General features: G+C 32.0%; 1 protein-coding gene across 3 annotated transcripts in view; it reads left to right on the top strand.

The window, feature by feature from the left end:
- simj (transcriptional repressor p66-beta simjang) overlaps positions 1–24,331 on the top strand; it is a 124,209-nt gene that overhangs the window by 54,878 nt on the left and 45,000 nt on the right. For 2 of the 3 annotated variants that reach the window (XM_075303562.1, XM_075303560.1), the window contains exon 2: positions 8,689–8,888. The exons of the other annotated variant lie outside the window; for it this stretch is intronic. The gene's annotated coding sequence lies outside the window, so the exon portion shown is untranslated. The remainder of the gene's footprint in view (positions 1–8,688; positions 8,889–24,331) is intronic. 3 annotated transcript variants of the gene reach the window in all.

The raw sequence follows: 24,331 nt of genomic DNA, 5'->3' as shown, positions 1-24,331 counted from the left end.
CCAACTGTCCGAATAGCTTACAACTCTATCAAATTTCTCTTGAAGATGCATGTTGATACTAGTAACAGTTTCATCCGCATGAAATACTATGATGTCGTCAGCATAACCTATTGAATCTGAAATACTGAGTAGAAGATCGTGAATATATATATTAAATAACGTTGGAGCATTAATTGTGCCCTGTTGGAGTCCATTGACCATTTTGAAATTGCGAGAACTCACGTAATTTCCGTTGGTAACATGAAAGGTTCTACCGTCTAACATGTTGTACAATAGAGTGATGATGTACATAGGAAACTTGTACTTTTGTAGCTTATAAATGAGTCCGGCAACCCATATACTATCGAACGCCTTTCGAAAATCTATTAAGCAAGCTCCAGTATACAATTTTTTATTAAGGTTCCATTGGATAGATGACACTAGCGCATGGATCGCATGAATAGTCGAATGTCCGTGTTTGAAACCAAATTGATTCTCGCTATAGATTGAGTTATTTCCTATAAACTCCATTATCCTGTTATTTAAGCAAATCTCAAATATCTTACTTATATTCGGGAGGAGCGATATAGCTCGAAGATTTTTTGGGTTGCTCGGATCTTTTCCTTTTTTGGGAATCATTACAATTTTGCTAATTTTCCAGTGTTCTGGAAAGTAGGAATTGCGTATTAAGATGTTAAAGAGCCTACAATAGATAGTAATCAAATTTTCTGGGATGTTTTTCAGCACTATGTTTGGTATGTTGTCAATGCCAGAAGAAAACTTGCATCTTAAACTGTTAAAAATATATGATAATTCGCTGGTCGTTATCGGATTATCGAAAAATCCAGATACCAAGTTCACATCACAGGATAAATCTACATTTCGGTTAAAATTGTTTGCGTATGAGGATTTTTCTTCCAAAAATCTTCTGAAACTCTCAGTAACCTTCTTATGTATATCATTGTTCAAGTCAATACCTTTGTCATCATACTCAGATTCTAGAAACGCACCCACAGTGTCAAGAATTTGAATCTTATTCCTAATGATAAAAGAGTTTTTTTCCGCATCAAAATCTATTTTATTGACATCAATATTAGCCCTTTCGAGAAATACACAATCATCCTGTGAGACACGTATTTCTTCAATACCCGTCGCAACATCATCTCGATAAAGTCTACGAGCTTCCGAAAATATTTCAGCCGAGAACTTAGGTTTTAGTCTTTTCAATTTTTTACAATGATACTCGTTCATATTTTTATTAATATTCTCCTGAATTAGTTTGCGAACCAATTTCAGTTTAGCCTTTTGTGTAGCGATATCCGAATATAAGATAAATGTCTCAAATCTATTATGCTTTTTAATGACAGAAAGCAGTCTATTCTTCTCCTTATATAGTTTCTTGAGAACAGATGAATTGAATATATGAACTTGGTCCTGTTTTTTAAATTTAGGAGTGGTATCTTCGATAGTTTGTAAAATTATATCATCAATTTTCTTCAAGCAGATATCGATATCATCTGTAGTATGATTTGTTTCATCTGGGATAACTAACTCATTGATGGATTTATTTATCTTTCTTCTAAATAACTTCCATTTGGTATTTCTATAATTAAATTTACCGTTTACTTCAGCCCTATATATGAGAAGAGGTGCATTATCTGATACCTTCGATGCGAATATTTGAACTGCTAGATGATCACTGTCGTATGGAAGAGTATTAAGACAATTTACTGAAGAATTGTGACGATTAATTTGTATACGATTATCGGCCAAACAAATGTCAATAAAGGATCCACTCCGCGGAAATGATGGAGCGTCAGAAGCATAAAGTGCACATTTAAATGTTATTTGATTTTCAGTTAACCAGCTTTTCAGTATATTTCCTTTTTGATTTTCAACTGAGTTACCCCAATCCTTGTTTTTTGAATTTAAATCTCCAGCAAGAATATAATAATTAACGAGAGAATCAAGATTTAGCGATGTAAAAAGGCTGTGAAGATCATTTCTAAAATAAGAGTCGTTGTTACCTGAAGGATAATATGCAGATATAATGAACATATTCTCGTTGGAGAACATAGGTATTTTAATTACACATGTTTCTAGACATTTGAGTGAACTTATATAATCGGGATTGCAAATTTCAAATTTTATTTCATTTCTAATTAAAATGGCAGTGCCACCTCCGCATTTGGAGTTTATTCTATCTCTCCTAACAATGGAATATCTCTCAAAAAATAATTTATGTCTTTTGTTCAATTTAGTTTCATTTATAAGAACAATATCTGGGTTATGTGTATTCAAAAAATTTGACAATTCATAACGTCTATCTAAATTTACTAGGGAATTTACATTTATTTGAACTATGTTCAGTGACTTATATATTGCATTTGAGGAAGTGTTGTTAGAATTCATTGTATATCAACAACAGAGAAAAGTGTATCGATTCTTGCAGACTGTAGGTGTAGCTGTCTTTCCAAATTTATTATTTGGTTTGTTAAATTCATTAAAGAGTTTTTTAATTCCATTAAAGTTGACATCAGAGGGTTGCCACTTGCGTCAAAATTATTTTGTTCAACATTCGACACATCAGATCTTAACATATTTGCGTAACTTATATTAGTATTCACTCTACTAGAGTTCACACGAGGATTTCCCTTATCCCTTTCCATTTTCTTTTGTTTCATTTTATTCCGCAGCTCTTTATATTTTTCACAGCCCCTATAAGAGGCGGGATGTCCGAATTTATTGCATAGTACACAATAAAGCTTATCTCTTGCATCTTCCTTTGCCATTGAACATTTGCCTAGATCATGATTTTGATTACATTTTACGCATCTTGGCTGACGAAAACAGTTAGATGCACTGTGAAAAAATCCTTGACAACGTCTGCATTGCTGAATTTCTGGTTTGCGAAGTGCTTCCCAAGTGATGCATCGGTGTAGAATGCCTCTGATTAATTTCAGTTCTCTAGTGTCGCTTTCTGGGGATAATTGAACAATGAATGCTGCTAAATCGTAACCATTTTTCTTTGATCTAGAGGTGTAAAACCGACTCACTTTGATGAATTTCAAATTATCGTTTTCATATTTACGCAATTCATCTTCTATGTCGTTAATACTTGTATCAGCACTTATACCCTTCATAATAACTGTTTTATTTTTGAAGCATTTGGGAGTAAAAGTATGACAATCAGTTTTGGCTTTGTTGAGATGATTCATCACACGGACGTAATTACCTAAGGTGGCCAGATATAAAATTAACTTTTTATCTCTTTGATAGAAATCTTTAATCTTGAAGTCATTAATTTTGAGACCATTTTTTATGAATGAAATTAATTCTTTTGGTTCAACATTATAAATTATTATTGGTGGTATTTTCTCATGTTTGTTTTGATTATCAATTCTTTGTTGTTGGACTCTCTGGGCAGCTTGACTGCTTGTAGATGGCTGATTTACTTGCTGTGTTTGGGTGTCGGCAACAGCTGAGAATGATGTTTTTGGTTTTGCAGCTTCTCTGGAGCGTACATGTTGAGAGAATTGGGAGAGTGAATGATCATCACATTCAAAATTATCTATGGTATCTAGAAGAGCGTAGTAGTTGCTCTTTAGCTGTTTATTTTGTGTATTCTCATTCATTGATGAGTTTTTACGTTTTCTGTCATTAAGACACGTGCTGTTGACTTCTGGATTTTTCAATGAATGAGCATTCTGTTCAAACATATTTTAAAACCAAAAGAATTGGTTACTTAAAGTTTTTGTTTTTATTATTTAACTTTACGACAATTTCACAAAATACGTCACACCAGTTACGGTTGGATTTAATAAGGTGTAAATTAGCCAGAACCGTCACGAAAATCACAATATAAAAATTGTAATGAGAAGAACGACCGTCTCTCATGACTGCTAGATTCAGACCTTTCGTTCTTTAGAAAAGAAAACTCAGTGAAAGCTAATTATGCGTGAAAAGAGTATGCCCGGCTCTAAGGATTTTTTACACTAATAATTGGTAATGATTCCGAACCAAAGAAGCGGAGTGAGGATACATTTAAGACACAAATCTCTTGTAAATTTGAGTTTTGCGTACATGAGTCTATGAAACAAATTTCAATTTATTCGTTTCTTAGATTTGCTCTCTCAAAACGTGTTAACGACAACTTAAATTTCCAAATACAGACTCGACTTCAAGTAGAAATTATGCTATGCTTCAAGTAAAAAACGTCTTAAAAATAAAGTATTGAAAAATATCTCCTATTTTTTTTGCAAGATGCAAGAAGTCATAAATTTTGAAGATTTTTTCCGAATTATTATAGCCAAGTTGACCATAGCGAAACAAAATTTCTTTTATATAAAGATACCAGTTTTAAATTGAATCACTTAACTTAAGGACAAAATAACATCGTTGAAAAGTTTAGCGACCTTTGGACTAGGAAAAAAAACTTTGTTGCATAGAAATGCGTCTCCTTTGACTTCACAACACTATTCTTTTCAGTGTAATATCTACACGCAAAACAATTATTCTTTCCTCCCAAACGAAATTTTAGACAAACAAAGTTCATTTCTCATTTGCTTTTCGCTGAAAGGAAGTGTATTTGGAAGAAAAGTATATTCTTTTTGTGATAAACGTTTATTCTTTTCCAGGATGTAAAAACAATTTCATAAAGACTAACTCCAAAAAAATTTTTTTCTGGCTAATTGCATTTTCCCTCTCATCTTTCTCACATCCACGAGGTTTTTAGTTCTTAGCACCTTTTTCTGTAATACAAACAATGTAGAAGAAATTGTACGATTTTATAAATTTTTAATTTTTTTTTTACCTTTCGGCTGGAAGGAGAATCGAACCACGGACCATGCAATTTATAAGCCAACACACTATCCACTGAGCTATATAGCTGTTATTGTCATCAATAGAAAATTGTCCATATAAGTTATATTTATATAGCATAACTTGCGGCGCCCACGAGCCGATTAAACAAACTTTATTTAACAGAAAAATACATTTAGTTGGGCACCGTGGAGCAGTGGTTGCTACGTCCGACTTGCATGCCAAGGGTCGTGGGTTCGATCCCTGCTTCGACCAAAGTTTTTTTTTTTACATATATTCCAGATATGGTCGGAAGATTCCGAAAAAATGTTCAACATTACATTCCACTATATTAAGTTTTTACTATGAACTGTAAAATGTGTCTTATTAAAGACCTAAAGTCAGAAAAGAACAGTGTTTGATATAAACGTAATGGACTGTGTTGTTGGTTCAAAAATAAGTTTTTTTTATTGAAAAAATAAAAATTTTGTAACAAACGAATTTTTTGGGCGATAAAAGTGTACAATTCAAAAAACTCTAACAAAAGAAAAAGAAAAGAAACACTTTTGCATGCGTTTAAGGTATCTGCAAAAAATGCATTCTGAACGCATCCATCGCTTCTCGTAGTGTCAAAAAACGTTGACTTCTCATTTTTTTGGGCTAATACGCGTAAATCCACCATACATTACCTGTCACGATGTCATTAATGTATCGCAGCACTGCGATCGTATTTTAGGAGTATTTCCTTCGATCAATTCACACGAGCCTTTTTTCATCAATTGCATCAAATTCTACTACGACCTCGGTTGTGTTTATTATACCATCACTGGTCCTTTACAGAGCTTCGTCGTCATCGATGCACTGTTGTTGACTTAATTCATGCCGAAAGTTGTAAAAAAATACTCGCACGAAAATATTCACCATTTAATTTCATTAATTGGGCGGCGTAAATTTTTCAAGTAGCTGTAAACAACACACCCATAGAAAAATAATGAACGGCGTGCACTATTCAAAACGACACGTTCACGAAAGTGAATCAACACAGTGTGGTGCTAAACGGAGAAAAGACGGTGTCAATCTGACAACGATAAAATGAAACTACGAGTATGCGCTGTCAAAACGTAATGGTTGCGAATTTATAAAAAATAGAAAAATCCGCTACCGTGACTCAAAAACTTAGTGGCGGGTCAGCTATTTGTTTTTGATTAAAAAAAAAAAAAAAATTACGTGTCGTTCGTTGTCGTATAAGCTGATCAAAAAACAAGCGTCATCGATGAAAAATGCGATTAGCGTGAAAATATATTTCATTAAAAATGTAGTATTGTGTTGTTTTCGGTTAAAATGGATGATGAGAAATTAATATTTTTCGTGAAATTCATTTAATATGTAAAAAACAAACGTTTTTCCGCCAGTTCTTGACAGTTTGTTGGTACGTTTTTTATACCCTGCGCCACACTGTGGAACAGGGTATTATAAGTTAGTGCATATGTTTGTAACACCCAGAAGGAGACGAGATAGACACATGGTGTCTTTGGCAATAATGCTCAGGGTGGGTCCCTGAGTCGATATAACCATGTCCGTCTGTCCGTCCGTCCGTCCGTCCGTCTGTCTGTGAACACATTTTTGTGATCAAAGTCTAGGTCGCAATTTAAGTCCAATCGCCTTCAAATTTGGCACATGTTCCTAATTTGGGTCAGAATAGAACCCTATTGATTTTGGAAGAAATCGGTTCAGATTTAGATATAGCACCCATATATATCTTTCGCCCGATATGCACTAATATGGACCCAGCAGCCAGAGTTTTATACCGATGTGCTTGAAATTTTGTACAAACATAACACTTAGTCGTATAGTCAAGTGTGCAAAATTTGATTGAAATTGGTTCAGATTTAGATATAGCTCCCATATATATCTTTCGCCCGATTTGGACTTATATGGCCCCAGAAGCCAGATTTTTGGCCGAATTTGGTTGAAATTTTGCACTAGGAGTACAATTAGTAGTATAGTCAAGTCTGCAAAATTTGATTGAAATCGGTTCAGATTTAGATATAGCTCCCATATATATCTTTCGCCCGATATGGACTAATATGGTCCTAAAAGCCAGAGTTTTGCACCAATTTGGTTGAAATTTTGCACAGGGAGTAGATTTAGCATTGTAGCTATGCGTGCCAAATTTGGTTGAAATCGATTCAGATTTAGATATAGCTCCCATATATATCTTTCGCCCGATATGCACTTATATGGACCCAGAAGCCAGAGTTTTATCCCGATTAGCTTGAAATTTTGCACAAGGAGTACAATTGGTAGTATAGTCATGTGTGCCAAATTTGATTGAAATCGGTTCCGATTTAGATATAGCTTCCATATATATTTTTCGCCCGATATGGACATATATGGCCCCAGAAGCTAGAGTTTTGGCTCAATTTGGTTGAAATTTTGCACTAGGAGTACAATTAGTAATATAGTCATGTGTGCCAAATTTGATTGAAATCGGTTCAGATTTAGATATAGCTCCCATATATATGTTTTTCTAATTTCGACAAAAATGGTCAAAATACCAACATTTTCCTTGTAAAATCGCCACTGCTTAGTCGAAAAGTTGTAAAAATGACTCTAATTTTCCTAAACTTCTAATACATATATATCGAGCGATAAATCATAAATAAACTTTTGCGAAGTTTCCTTAAAATTGTTTCAGATTTAAATGTTTCCCATATTTTTTTACTAAAATTGTGTTCCACCCTAGTGTATTAGCCAACTTAAATTTTGGGTCTATAGATTTTGTAAAAGTCTATCAAATTCTGTCTACATCGAGTGATATTTAAATGTATGTATTTAGGACAAACCTTTATATATAGCACCCAACACATTTGACGGATGTGATATGGTATCGAAAAGTTAGATCTACAAAGTGGTGCAGGGTATAATATAGTCGGCCCCGCCCGACTGTAGACTTTCCTTACTTGTTTTTTACTAACATTGTGTTCCACCCTAGTGCATTAGCTGTCTTAAATTTTGAGTCTATAGATTTTGTAGAAGTCTATCAAATTCTGTCCAGATCGAGTGATATTTAGATGTATGTATTTGGACAAACCTTTATATATAGCCCCCAACACATTTGACGGATGTGATATGGTATCGAAAATTTAGATCTACAAAGTGGTGCAGGGTATAATATAGTCGGCCCCGCCCGACTTTAGACTTTCCTTACTTGTTTTCTTTTTTTTTAATTTGACTAATCGCCAAAAAAAAATCATACGTTGCCGTTATGTTACGACTACGCTACATTTTTAAATGTATAACCAGGCTTTAAACTTTTTCATGGCCAAAGGGAAACGAAAGCCGTTCATGAAATCTAGAACGCCCGTGGACGAAACCGTGAACATTCCGTTTTTGTTTTTCGTGATCGTTACCGTCCGTTTACGATTTTGGAAGCTAATTTTCTATTAGTGAAAATTAGCCAAAACGTTCTGAGTACGTATAACGTCAAAAATTTCAAGCATTACGATAAATTAACAGTTCTGAATATATTTTCTTAATTTAGTTATACAAAAAAATTAATTAAATTTTTACTACGAAACTTCTAAATGTGTCTTATTTAAGGCATACAATCAGAAACGAACAGTGCTAGTTATAAACGAAGGTGATAAAGATTTGAACTTTTTAAAGAAATTTGAAAAAAAACTGTAACAAAAGAACAACGTTTGCGATTACCATTTTTTTTTTTTGTTCTTTCTGTGTATTGTGCATTTAGCAAAATTTGTTCACCCTAATATTCTGATATTCCTAAATTATTTACAATTGTGTTCCAAATATTTTTTTAACACAAGTTTGTTTTTTATATAATTAGTTTTTAAATGTCGTACATATTAACACTAATTCCGATTTTATCATTTTTTTTCATTTCAGATTATTTTTAAAAGTGTATTGTGAAACATCATTTTAAGTTTTTTGATTCCTGCATGTAGGGCAAGTTTTTGCCCATTTATATCAGAATCACTATAATTCAGTTTACTCTTTGTATTCCATTTTGTGAAAAAGTTGACTTCGAATATAAGGCGATTCTACTTTTACACCATTGGTGTTTCTGTTTTGGAATTTCAACCTTTGTAAGTAAAGATCATTTCTTAAATGTTTTCAATTTTTATATTAAACATTAGTATAGTATACACAGTTTCATTCCTCTTTTCCGAACACTGTATAAGTTCTTGTGATGAAAAACTGGTGAAGGTAAACAAATTTGGCTTGTGTTGGTAAATTTTTCAAACAAGAAAAGGGAAAATTACATACAATTATTTCACCAAACAATCTGGGAAAAGAAGAGATATTGATATTAAAGACAGTTGAGTATCAAATCGTTCATCTACGTTAAATATATGCTAATTTGACGTTAGTTTTTAACTGATGTTAATTAAAGTCAGGGATGCAAAGGTTGATACTATTGTACTAAATTTGGTACATTCCACATGCAGAAAATACAATGATAAACTATTTGTTACAATTTGAAACATTCATTGCTGAATAGCTCACAACGACTGGAAATACTAACCAATGTAAGCTATATGCAGTACTCAGTTTACGTAAATTGAATAAAAATTTTATCTTAGAGTTTAAATCTTAAGAGCGGTATGTATGACAACCATTGATTCTCTGTTAATGCAGATATAACAGTATAATCAAGATGTAAATTTTCTCAATGTTTCAGTGCTGTTATGTCAATACCTAAATTTCTAAAATTTCTGACGGAATTATTTCCTGGTGTAGATAATATTATCACTCCATTAATACGAAGAGTATTGCTTGCTGATATTAAAAGTCTAGAGGTTCTTAAAAGCGATATTTAATAATTTTCAAAACTGAAAACTGTTTCGTGATGTGAAACTGTTTCGTGATATCTCAAAAATTGCTTAACTTTTCTATTTATGGTATATTTTAGATGTTTATTTCAGTTAGCGACAATGTTTTGGGTGTATATGTCGAATTTGACATGTTTCAACGATTTAGCTTGCACCAGCAAGGGAAAGTTACTCTTTCGTTAAAAAGGGAAAAACTTACTCACAATGGACTTTGAGGGAAAGACCCAACACGAAAATTAAAATTTTTAATGATAATTTTGTCAAAATTTTATTTCAAAGGAAAACTTTGTCAAAAATTTATTTCTATAGAATATTTTGTCAAAATTTTATTTCTATAGAATATTTTGTGAAAATTTTATTTCAATAGAAAATTTTGTCAAAATTTTATTTCTATAGAAAATTTTGTCAAAATTTTATTGCTATAAAAATTTTTGTGAAAATGTTATTTCTATAGAAAATTTTTTGGAAATGTTATTTCTATAGAAAATTTTTTCAAAATTTGATTCCAGAAGAAAATTTTGTCAAAATTTTATTTCTATAGAATATTGTGTGAAATATTGTGTCTGAAATTTTTAATTTTGTCAAAATTTTATTTCTATAGATAATTTTGTCAAAATTTAATTCCTATAGACAATTTTTTCAAAATTTTATTTCAAAAGAAAACTTTGTCAAAATTGTATTAATATAGTATATTTTGCGAAAATTTTATGTCTATAAAAAATTTCGTCAAAATTTTATTTCAATAGAAAATTTTGTCAAAATTTTATTTCTATAGAAAATTTTGTCAAAATTTTATTTCAATAGAAAATTTTGTGAAAATTTTATTTCAATAGAAAATTTTGCAAAAATTTTATTTCTATAACAAATTTTGTGAAAATTTTATTTCTATAGAAAATTTTTTCGAAATGTTATTTCTATAGAATTTTTTTTCAAGATTTGATTTCAAAAGAAAATTTTGTCAAAATTTTATTTCTTTAGAATATTGTGTCTGAAATTTATTTTGTTACAATTTTATTTCTATAGATACTTCTGTCAAAATTTAATTTCTATAGTAAATTTTGTCAAAATTTTATTTCAAAAGGAAACTTTGTCAAAATTGTATTCCTATAGAATATTTTGCGAAAATTTTATTTCTATAGAAATTTTTTTTCAAAATTTTATTTCTATAGAAAATTTTGTCAAAATTTTATTTCTTTAGAAAATTTTGTCAATATTTTATTTCTATAGAAAATTTTGTCAAAATTTTATTTCCATAAAATATTTTGTGAAAATTTTATTTCTATAGAATATTTTGTGAAAATTTTATTTCTATAGAAAATTTTGTCAAAATTTTATTTCTAAAAAAAATTTTGTGAAAATTTTATTTCTATAGAAAATTTTGTCAACATTTTATTTCTATAGAAAATTCTGTCAAAATTTTACTTCTACTGAAAATTTTGTTTCTATGGAACATTTTGTCAAAATTTTATTTCTATAGAAAATTTTGTCAAAATTTTATTTCTATAGAAAATTTTGTCAAAATTTTATTTCTATAAAAAATTTTGTCCAAATTTTATTGCTTTAAAAAATTTTGTCCAAATTTTATTTCTATAGAAAATTTTTTGGAAATGTTATTTCTATAGAAAATTTGTTCAAAATTTGATTCCAAAAGAAAATGTTGTCAAAATTTTTTTCTATAGAATATTGTGTGAAATATTGTGTCTGAAATTTATTTTGTCAAAATTTTATTTCTATAGATAATTCTGTCAAAATTTAATTTCTATAGTTAATTTTGTCAAAATTTTATTTCTATAGAAAATTTTGTCAAAATTTTATTTCTATAGAATATTTTGTGAAAATTTTATTTCAATAGAAAATTTTGTCAAAATTTTATTTCTATAGAAAATTTTGTCAAAATTTTATTTCTTTTTCCTTTTTGTGAAAATTTTATTTCTATAGAATTTTTTTCAAAATTTGATTTCAAAAGAAAATTTTGTCAAAATTTTATTTCTTTAGAATATTGTGTGAAATATTGTGTCTGAAATTTATTTTGTCAAAATTTTATTTCTATAGATAATTCTGTCAAAATTTAATTTCTATAGATAATTTTGTCAACATTTTATTTCAAAAGAAAACTTTGTCAAAATTGTATTTCTATAGAATATTTTGCGAATTTTTTTTTTTCTATAGAAAATTTTATCAAAATTTTATTTCTATAGAAAATGTCAACATTTTATTTCTATAAAATATTTTGTGAACATTTTATGTCTATAAAAAATTTTGTGAAAATTTTATTTCTATAGAATATTTTGTGAAAATTTTATTTCTATAGAAAATTTTGTCAAAATTTTATTTCTATAGAAAATTTTGTCAAAATTTTATTTCTATAGAAATGTTGTCAAGATTTTATTTCTATAGAAAATTTTGTCAACTTTTTATTTTATAGAAAATGTTGTCAAAATTTTATTTCCATAGAAATTTTGTCAAAATTTTGTTTCTATAGAAAATTTTGTCAAAATTTTATTTCTATAGAAAATTTTGTCAACATTTTATTTCTATTGAAAATTTTATTTCTATAGAATATGTTATTGTGTGAAATTTTTAATTTTGTCAGCATTTTATTTCTATAGAATATTTTGTGAAAATTTTATTTCTATAGAAAATTTTGTCAAAATTTTATTTCTATAGAAATTTTTTTCAAAATGTTATTTTTATAGAAAATGTTGTCAAGATTTTATTTCTATAGAAAATTTTGTCAACTTTTTATTTCTATAGAAAATTTTGTAAAAATTTTATTTCTATAGAATTTTTTTTCAAAATGTTATTTCTATAGAAAATTTTGTCAAAATTTTATTTCCATAGAAATTTTTTTCAAAATTTTATTTCTATAGATAATTTTGTCAAATTTTTAGTTCTATAGAAAATTTTGTCAAGATTTTATTTCTATAGAAAATTTTGTCAAGATTTTATTTCTATAGAAAATTTTGCCAAAATTTTATTTCTATAGAAAATTTTGTCAAAATTTTATTTCTATAGAAAATTTTGTCAAAATTTTATTTCTATAGAAAAATTTTGCGAAATGTTATTTCTATAGAAAATTTTGTCAAAATTTTACTTCTATAGAAAATTTTGTCAACATTTTACTTCAATTGAAATTTTTTATTTATTACTAAAGTTGGTACATTTTGAAATCAAAAAGTACACTTTTTTTGTTTTCCTAGTACAATTGAAAATTTTAATTTTGCATCCCTGATTGAAGTTAGTTCGTTATCTGCAAGGACTAAATAAATAATTGGTAAATTATTTTCTATATGATTTCTAAAAAGTGACGCTTTGCGGTTTTACCGATCGCAATCAATCAACATCGACTCTTTTTTAGTTAGCCTATGTTAAAAGTTTCAACTAGAATGCTAAATGCTCTACGTTAATCACACACTAATTAAAATCGTTTATGGAGTGTGTCATAATTTTCACTTTGATTCCGGTTTATGTTTTTTTTTCCAAGAAATGTGGTTAAAGTGGTTTTCTTCTCTGATAGCTAGAATTGAAAATGTATTATGCTTGAATAGTATTTGTGCTGGATGTTTACTATGCTTGTCCTTTAATGGAAAACCTGTGCCTAAAATCCAAAAGGAAATAAAAAAAAAACAACTATAGTCCGTTTTCGATATAGAGAAACATTGATTACGTTTTATACACTGAGAAACAAGTTTACCCAGTTCCAAAGATAGTGTCTTTAATTCAATTGTTTTGTTATTGATTCACAAATCTTAATTTATTAGTTTTTCTGTGTATCTGTCTTCGTCATGTAATATCAAAGTCCTTCAGCTAACACGCAACTTAAAATTCGAAATTCAAACTGACTTTCAATTATAATATACGGTCATCTATTTTTGAACGCTTTTACGCCAACGAAAAAAATCAAGCGAATTTAAAACCGATTTCATTAGTTTTGAGGAATTTTTCCGAATTATTAAAGCCAAGTTAACCTTAGTCCAACAAAATTTTCTTTCAAAGTAAAGATTTTCATTTTAAAGTCGAATCACAAAACGTCCCTAAAAAATGTTGCTTCCGAGTAATGTGTCTTCTACACCCAGAAAAAAATGAACCCATAATGAAATAAAATGTAGTTTTTTTTTTTGAGAAAATTTTAACTAAAATGTTTTACTAAATATAACATGATAAAATTAAGTTAAACATTTTAAAAATAATATATTTTTTCTGTCGTTTAAGAAAATTTCATATTTTCAACGAAAAACTTGGAGTTAACCAGTAAGGAAAGTCTAAAGTCGGGCGGGGCCGACTATATTATACCCTGCACCACTTTGTAGATCTAAATTTTCGATACCATATCACATCCGTCAAATGTGTTCGGGGCTATATATAAAGGTTTGTCCCAAATACATACATTTAAATATCACTCGATCTGGACAGAATTTGATAGACTTCTACAAAATCTATAGACTCAAAATTTAAGTGGCTAATGCACTAGGGTGGAACACAATGTTAGTAAAAAAATATGGGAAACGTTTAAATCTGAAGCAATTTTAAGGAAACTTCGAAAAAGTTTATTTATGATTTATCGCTCGATATATATGTATTAGAAGTTTAGGAAAATTAGAGTCATTTTTACAACTTTTCGACTAAGCAGTGGCGATTTTACAAGGAAAATGTTGGTATTTTGACCATTTATGTCGAAATCAGAAAAACATATATATGGGAGCTATATCTAAATCTGAACCGATTTCAACCAAATTTGGCACGCATAGCTACAATGCTAATTCTACTCCCTGTGCAAAATTTCAACTAAATCGGAGTTAAAAATTGGCCTCTGTGGTCATATGAGTGTAAATCGGGCGAAAGCTTTATATGGGAGATATATCCAAATCTGAACCGATTTCAACCAAATTTGGCACGCATATTTACAATGCTAATTCTACTCCCTGTGCAAAATTTCAACTAAATCGGAGTTAAAAATTGGCCTCTTTGGGCAAATGAGTGTAAATCGGGCGAAAGCTATATATGAGAGCTATATCTAAATCTGAACCGATTTGGCTGGTATTTTGCAAGTTTTTCGAGACCCATAAAATATTCAGATGTACGGAATTTGAGGAAGATCGGTTGATATACACGCCAATTATGACCAGATCGGCGAAAAATATATATGGCAGCTATATCTAAATCTGAACCGATTTTTTCCAAAATCAATAGGGATCGTCTTTGAGCCGAAACAGGACCCTATACCAAATTTTAGGACAATCGGACTAAAACTGCGAGCTGTACTTTGCACACAAAAATACATCAACAGACAGACAGACAGACAGACAGACAGACAGACGGACAGACAGACGGACAGACAGACGGACATCGCTAAATCGACTCAGAATTTAATTCTAAGCCGATCCGTATACTAAAAGGTTGGTCTATGATTACTCCTTCTTGGCGTTACATACAAATGCACAAACTTATTATACCCTGTACCACAGTAGTGGTGAAGGGTATAAATATGGGAAACATTTAAATCTGAAGCAATTTTAAGGAAACTTTGCAAAAGTTTATTTATGATTTATCGCTCGATATATATGTATTAGAAGTTTAGGAAAATTAGAGTCATTTTTACAACTTTGCGACTAAGCAGTGCCGATTTTACAAGGAAATTGTTGGTATTTTGACCATTTTTGTCGAAATCAGAAAAACATATATATGGGAGCTATATCTCAATCTGAACCGATTTCAACCAAATTTGGCACGCATAGCAACAATGCTAATTCTACTCTCTGTGCAAAATTTCAACTAAATCGGAGTTAAAAATTGGCCTCTGTGGTCATATGAGTGTAAATCGGGCGAAAGCTATATATGGGAGATATATCCAAATCTGAACCGATTTCAACCAAATTTGGCACGCATAGTTTCAATGCTAATTCTACTCCCTGTGCAAAATTTCAACTAAATCGGAGTTAAAAATTGGCCTCTGTGGTCATATGAGTGTAAATCGGGCGAAAGCTATATATGGGAGATATATCCAAATCTGAACCGATTTCAACCAAATTTGGCACGCATAGTTACAATGCTAATTCTACTCCCTGTGCAAAATTTCAACCAAATCGGAGTTAAAAATTGGCCTCTTTGGGCAAATGAGTGTAAATCGGGCGAAAGCTATATATGAGAGCTATATCTAAATCTGAACCGATTTGGCTGGTATTTTGCAAGTTTTTCGAGACCCATAAAATATTCAGATGTACGGAATTTGAGGAAGATCGGTTGATATACACGCCAATTATGACCAGATCGGCGAAAAATATATATGGCAGCTATATCTAAATCTGAACCGATTTTCTCCAAAATCAATAGGGATCGTCTTTGAGCCGAAACAGGACCCTATACCAAATTTTAGGACAATCGGACAAAAACTGCGAGCTGTACTTTGCACACAAAAATACATCAACAGACAGACAGACAGACAGACGGACAGACAGACGGACATCGCTAAATCGACTCAGAATTTAATTCTAAGCCGATCCGTATACTAAAAGGTTGGTCTATGATTACTCCTTCTTGGCGTTACATACAAATGCACAAACTTATTATACCCTGTACCACAGTAGTGGTGAAGGGTATAAATATGGGAAACGTTTAAATCTGAAGCAATTTTAAGGAAACTTCGAAAAAGTTTATTTATGATTTATCGCTCGATATATATGTATTAGAAGTTTAGGAAAATTAGAGTCATTTTTACAACTTTTCGACTAAGCAGTGGCGATTTTACAAGGAAAATGTTGGTATTTTGACCATTTATGTCGAAATCAGAAAAACATATATATGGGAGCTATATCTAAATCTGAACCGATTTCAACCAAATTTGGCACGCATAGCTACAATGCTAATTCTACTCCATGTGCAAAATTTTAACTAAATCGGAGTTAAAAATTGGCCTCTTTGGGCAAATGAGTGTAAATCGGGCGAAAGCTATATATGAGAGCTATATCTAAATCTGAACCGATTTGGCTGGTATTTTGCAAGTTTTTCGAGACCCATAAAATATTCAGATGTACGGAATTTGAGGAAGATCGGTTGATATACACGCCAATTATGACCAGATCGGCGAAAAATATATATGGCAGCTATATCTAAATCTGAACCGATTTTTTCCAAAATCAATAGGGATCGTCTTTGAGCCGAAACAGGACACTATACCAAATTTTAGGACAATCGGACTTAAACTGCGAGCTGTACTTTGCACACAAAAATACATCAACAGACAGACAGACAGACAGACGGACAGACAGACAGACGGACAGACAGACAGACGGACATCGCTAAATCGACTCAGAATTTAATTCTAAGCCGATCCGTATACTAAAAGGTTGGTCTATGATTACTCCTTCTTGGCGTTACATACAAATGCACAAACTTATTATACCCTGTACCACAGTAGTGGTGAAGGGTATAAAAATTGTTAGAATCTCTATAGTGCTATATGAAGTTCAAGACAGACACAATTTAAGACAAATTTACTGATTTGAGAAATTTATGAACGCAATTTAAGTAAGCTTCATCCATATTAGGAGACTAAAGGGTGATACGGTCAAAATTTGGTCAATATAAATTTTGCATTTAAAAAACCTGAACACCCCTCATTTTGAAGGTGTGTGTGTGTGTGTAGAATGTTGCTCCTATTTTGATTTTGGAATTCACTCTTCAGTTGTCAAAATGCCGTCCAAGCAAGAAGAGCAGCGTATCAAAATTTTGCTCGCGCATCGCGAAAATCCGAGCTACTCGGACGCAAAGCTGGCAAAATCGCTAAAAGTTGCCAAATCAACCGTAATTAAAGTGTTTGGGGGAACGTTTGTCGACAACCAGGAAGTCTGGATCGGGGGGAAATCGAAAACCGGAAGCCGCTGAGACGACAAAATGAGTTGCCGGTAGTTTCAAGCGAAACCCTAACCTCTCTCTCCGAGATGCCGCAAATAAGCTAGGTGTATCGTCTACAACCATGCATCGAGCTAAAAAACGAACCGGACTATCGACTTACAAGAAGGTAGTGACTCCAAATCGCGATGATAAACAAAATACGACGGCCAAAGCGCGATCCCGGAGGCTGTACACGACGATGCTGACGAAGTTTGACTGCGTGGTAATGGACGACGAAACCTACGTCAAAGCCGACTACAAGCAGCTTCCGGCACAGGAGTTTTATACGGCAAAAGGAAGGGGAAAGCTAGCAGATATTTTCAAGCACATAAAACTGTCAAAGTTCGCAAAGAAATATCTGGTTTGGCAAGCCATCTGTACCTGTGGCTTGAAAAGCAGCATTTTTCATAGCTTCCGGGACTGTCAACCAAGAAATTTACGTGAAAGACTGTTTGAATAAACGTCTGCTGCCTTTCCTGAAGAAACACGCTTGTTCCGTACAGTTTTGGCCGGATTTGTCATCTTGCCATTACGGTAAAAAGGCCATGGATGGTACGCCGCCAACAACGTGCAAGTGGTTCCCAAGGACAAGAACCCTCCCAACACGCCAGAGCTCCGCCCAATTGAGAAATACTGGGCTATTGTCAAGCGGAACCTAAAGAAGACCAAAAAAACTTCTAAGGACGAGCAGCAGTTCAAGGCAAACTGGCTTTCTGCGCCGAAGAAGGTGGACAAGGTGGCTGTACAAAATCTGATGGCAGGTGTCAAGCGTGAGGCCCGGCAATTCGGATTTGGAAAAGCGAAAGCCTACCTGAATATTTTTCCTTAATTTTATACTAATTGAACTTGAAAAAGAAATCTAATTTGATTTTTTAAATAAACGATTTCACCGATTTACACGCGTTTTCCCTTGACCAAATTTTGACCGTATCACCCTTTAATTGAAGATTCCAAAATGAAGACGACTGGAGGGGTTGTTATTCTTCTTGTGTTTTCTTTATACACAATCACGAACATTGATAGACGTATTGTTTGTTGTTTATGTTCAATAAGGTCAACTTGACTTTAATAATTCAGAAAAATTCTTTAAAATTAATAGAATTGTCTTTAAATTTGTTGTCTTTTTGCATCTTGACTACAAAGCAAAAAATCGTTCAAGAATAGGACATGTTTTTCAACACTTTATTGTAAAGACGTTTTTTACTGGAAACATAGCATAATTTCTACTGGAAGTTGAGTCTGAATTTGGAAAATAAAGTTTTCGTTAACTCGTTATTAAAGGACTTTGATAGCATATGAAGAAAAAAAGCTGAAAGAAAACAAACAATTACAATTTGCTTCCTAGAAGCAAGTACACAAAACACAAATTTAAAAGACTATTTTATCTTAAAAGTATCCTTACTTGTATTCTCCGCTACTTTGACTCGCAATCAATACCAAAATTGTTAAAGTTAAGACAAAATCTTTGGAACCGACATGCTTTTTTTTTCAGTGTATATTAGTTCAAAAAAAGCAGATTATGTACGTATATAATTCAATTCTTGACCGGTATATATATGGGGAAGTCTACAAATAATTACAATTCAATATGAACTTTTGCACGGTAATTAGAGAGCCACAATTGAAATATGGGGGTCGCTTTATACGGGGGCTATATACACTAATTAACCGATATGGACCAATTTTTGTGTGATTGGGGATCGGTTTATCTGGGGGCTATATATAACTATAAACCGATTTGGACCAAATTTGGCATGGTTGTTAGCGGCCATATGCTAGCACAATGTACCAAATTTCAACCGAATCGGATGAATTTTGCTGCTCCAAGAGTCTCCGGAGGTCAAATCTGGGGATCGGTTGATATGGGGGCTATATATAACTATGGTCCGATATGGACCAATTTTTTCATAGTTGCTAGAGACTATATACTTACACCACATACCAAATTTCAACCGGATCGGATGAAATTTGCTCCTCCAAGAGGCTCCGGAGATCAAATCTGGTGATCGGACTATATGGAGACTCTATATAATTATGGACCGATATGATCCAATTTTTGCATGGCGTTAGATACTATATACTAACACCATGTACCAAATTTCAACCGGATCGGATGAAATTTGCTCTTCCAAGAGGTTCCGGAGGTCAAATCTGGGGATGGGATTATACCATCCGACCTACATCATCAATAACAACTACTTTTGCCAAGTTTCAAGTCGACAGCTTGTTTCGTTCGGAAGTTAGCATGATTTCCACAGACGGACGGGCAGACGGACGGTCTATCTATGTCCGACTCAGAATTTCACCACGACCCAGAATATATATACTTTATGGGGTCTTTGACTAATATTTCGATGTGTTACAAACGGAATGACAAATTTAATATTACCCCAATCCTATGGTGGAGGGTATAAAAACAACCCACGAGCACACATATCAATTACATTGATGACAGATATCGATTACAGGTCGATATAAAAAATATAGGAAAATTTCCTATATTCTAACAAGTGTGTTTTCTTAAGTTTTGAAAGGATTGAATACTTGTTAGTACGAATGAACTAAAATATTGGTATGTATAATAAGCTTTCTAAAATAAAGGAAGTCGATTTATAATTTTATAAAAAATTTTACTAAATTTGAGAAAACTTGGTTTTTGTTGGTTTTTTGTTTACTTTTACGAATGCTTTGTTATCAGGGAATACAATTTTCTTGTGCAGTAGTAAATTCTTGTACCCAGCGAAGAAAATAGTATTAATAAAATTCCATGCCTTATTCTATTTAATGAACTCTTCTTAATTGCTTTCAGTTTAGGATTTTTCTTTTACATTATTTTACACAAAAATTTACCTTAATGGAAATAAAATGGCTAAACTAAATTGATGAAGATTTTTTCCTTTAGTTTCGAAGGCAATTTTTTCTGAGTGTTTAAAAATGAATTCCTTCTCACAAAACATCCTTAGTGCAAATGTCCTCTTATTTGGTTCAATTTTTTTGTGGAATAATTCATTGCAATGAAATATTTGTTTATTTTTTTTTTAGAATTTACGAATTGTTCCCCTCTCTTAATTCATGAAATACCAAATTTCATCAATAAAATTTTTGTTATTGTTTAACAAGAAAAAGAACACACATTTCAAAGTTTCAGTTTTTGTTCTGTGAAATTTAAGACATTGCTTGCACCAAATCCTAATGGAAAATTCTAATTTTCATTATAAGGTAGACACAATATTTGCAAACACATACATATAAACGGTGTAACGTATATATATAAGCACTCATTCAAATATATATATCTAGTTAGTATATATAATCTAACAACTAATGTTTGTATCTGGGATAACTATATATCTATGTATTTGTACGATATGTTTCGACGACAATACAGTTTAGGCAAAATATATATACATCGGCAGTTATAGAGGAACTACTATATGTATTCATATACATATATGTACATGTGTGTGTGTGTGTTTTGTGAAGTTACCAGTATAGACCATCAAATATGGGTGTAGTGCAACAGCCACAACCCTGGACTAAAGCTGCTGCAACAAGGATGCACTGTGTGGATGCATTTCATTCATCCATACCATTGTATAGACGTCTGCACAGATATACTTACCGACATCATCGAAATACCGCTTTACCTCTAACAAGCATGGTTGAAAAGATGGAAAACAGCTAAGGCTTGACTTTAATAATTTAGAAAAAGTCTTTAAATTTAATGAAATTGTCTTTAAATTTGTTGTCTTTTTGCATTTTGACTACAAAGCAAAAAATCGTTCAAATATAGGACATGTTTTTCAACACTTTATTTTAAAGACGTTTTTTACCTGAAACACAGCATAACTTCTGAAGGGTGGTTAAAATTTCAAGGGCCGATGTTGATTTTGAATTTAGGAAATTATTGTAATTTTATTTTATTATGATATATTGGTATTACTCAATTATGTATGGAACAAAATATCGGCCAAATGTGCGCCGTGACCTCGGTGGCACACCTTCATCCGATGGTCCAAATTTTCGATGACGCTGATGCATATTGGAGGTTCTATGCCGTTAATGTGCCGAACTATCTCATCCTTTAGCTCTTGAATTGTTGCTGGCTTGTCGACTTACACCTTTTCTTTCAAATAACACCAAAGAAAAAAGTCCAACGGTGTCAAATCACATGATCTTGGCGGCCAATTGACATCGCCATTACGTGAGATAACATGGCCATTGAATTTGTTGCGCAAACGAGCCATTGTTTCGTTAGCTGTGTGGCAAGTGGCACCGTCCTGCTGAAACCACATATCGTCCACATCCATATCTTCCAATTGGGGCCATAAAAAGTTCGTTATCACCTCACGATAGCGAACACCATTCACAGTAACTGCCTGACCGGCCTCATTTTGGAAAAAATACGGCCCGATGATGCCGCCAGCCCATAAACCGTACCAAACAGTCACTCTTTGTGGGTGCATTGGTTTTTCGACAATCACTCTTGGATTCTCATTCGCCCAAATGCGGCAATTCTGTTTATTGACGAATCCACTGAGGTGAAAATGTTCCTCATCACTGAAGATGATTTTCTTCGAAAATTGATCATCCACTGTTGCCATTTCTTGGAACCATTTAAAACGTTGTTGGATTGTGAATCTCTCCATGGTTCAAATTGAGTAAGTCTGAAATAGAGAAATGTCAAATAAAATTCGGAAAAAAACTTGGCGTTTACACTAAAAAAAAAAGCATACTCGGCTCCAAAGATTTTGTCTTTACTTTAAAAAATTTGGTATTGATTCCGAGCCAAAGAAGCAGAGAATACAAGTAAGGATACTTTTAAGACACAATTCTCTTTTTAAATGTAGGTTTTGTGTACTTGCTTCTAGGAAGCAAATTTTAATTTTTCGCTTTCTCAGCTTTTTTTCTTCATATGCTATCAAAGTCCTTTAAAAGCGAGTTAACGGCAACTTTATTTTCCAAATTAGGACTCGACTTCCAGTAGAACTTATGGTATGTTTGAAGTAAAAAACTTCTTTAAAATAAAGTTTTGAAAAACATGTCCTATATTTGAACGATTTTTTGCTTTGTAGTCAAGATGCAAAAAGACAACAAATTTAAAGACAATTTCATTAAATTTAAAGAATTTTTCTGAATTATTAAAGTCTAGTTGACCTTAGCCTATAAATTTTTTCTTTCATGTTAAGATACCCATTTTTAAGTCAAATCACTTAATTATAAGGACAATACGACTTCATTGAAAAGTTTATCGACTTTTGGACAAGGAAAATAACTTTATTTTAGAGAAATGCGTCTTCTATGCTAAGCAAAATTTGTATTCGTATTTTAAAGACATGAAATCTTTGACCTCACGACAATATTTTTTTCAGTGTAGGTGTCGTTCACATTCAACATCGGCCCTTACAATTTAACCACCCATTACTAGAAGTCGAGTCTTAATTTGGAAAATAAAGTCGTCGTTAACTTATTTTTTGATAGCATATGAAGAAAAAAAGCTGAAAAAGCGAAAAATTAAAATTTACTTCCTAGAAGCAAGTACACAAAACCCGATTTTAAAAGAGAATTGTGTCTTAAAAGTATCCTTACTTGTATTCTCCGCTTCTTTGGCTCGGAATCAATACCAAATTTTTTAAAGTAAAGACAAAATCTTTGGAACCGGGTATGCTTTTTTTTTCAGTGTGTAAGAGAACACAAAATGTCAAAATATGGCATGTGTCTTTGTCGCTCAGAGGCATTGTAAGGAAAAAAAATGTGTAAAACAAGTAAGGAAAGTCTAAAGTCGGGCGGGGCCGACTATATTATACCCTGCACCACTTTGTAGATCTAAATTTTCGATACCATATCACATCCGTCTAATGCGTTGGGTGCTATATATAAAGGTTTGTCCCAAATACATACATTTAAATATCACTCGATTTGGACAGAATTTTATAGACTTTTACATAATCTATAGACTCAAAATTTAAGTTGGCTAATGCACTAAGATGGAACACAATTTTAGTAAACATATTTGGGAAACGTTTAAATCTGAAACAATTTTAAGGCAACTTCGCAAAAGTTTATTTATGATTTATCGCTCGATATATATGTATTGGAAGTTTAGGAACTTTTCGACTAAGCAGTGGCGATTTAACAAGGAAAATTTTTGTCGAAATCAGAAAAACATATATATATATGGGAGCTATATCTAAATCTGAACCGATTTCAATCAAATTTGGCGCACATGACTATATTGCTAATTGTACTCCTAGTGCAAAATTTCAACCAAATTGAGTTAAAACTCTGGCTTCTGGGGCCATATAAGTCCATATCGGGCGAAAAATATATATGGAAGTTATATCTAAATCTGAACCGATTTCAATCAAATTTAGCACACTTGACTATACTACCAATTGTACTCCTTGTCCAAATTTCAAGCTAATCGGGATAAAACTCTGGCTTCTGGGTCCATATAAGTGCATATCGGGCGAAAGATATATATGGGAGCTAAATCTAAATCTGAATCGATTTCAACCAAATTTGGCACGCATAGCTACAATGCTAAATCTACTCCCTGTGCAAAATTTCAACCAAATTAGGCCATAGGCACGCATAGCTACAATGCTAATTCTACTCCCTGTGCTAAATTTCAACTAAATCGGAGCACAAAATTGGCCTCTGTGGTCATATGACTGTAAATCGGGCGAAATCTATATATGGGAGATATATCTAAATCTGAACCGATTTCAACCAAATTTGACACGCATAGCTACAATGCTAATTCTACTCCCTGTGCAAAATTTCAACTAAATCGGAGCAAACAT

Source organism: Haematobia irritans, chromosome 4 (assembly GCF_050003625.1).
Source record: "Haematobia irritans isolate KBUSLIRL chromosome 4, ASM5000362v1, whole genome shotgun sequence".
NCBI classification, from domain to species: domain Eukaryota; kingdom Metazoa; phylum Arthropoda; class Insecta; order Diptera; family Muscidae; genus Haematobia; species Haematobia irritans.
The sequence above is the reverse complement of the archived record's forward strand: the minus strand, read 5'-3'. Positions and strand labels throughout refer to the sequence as shown.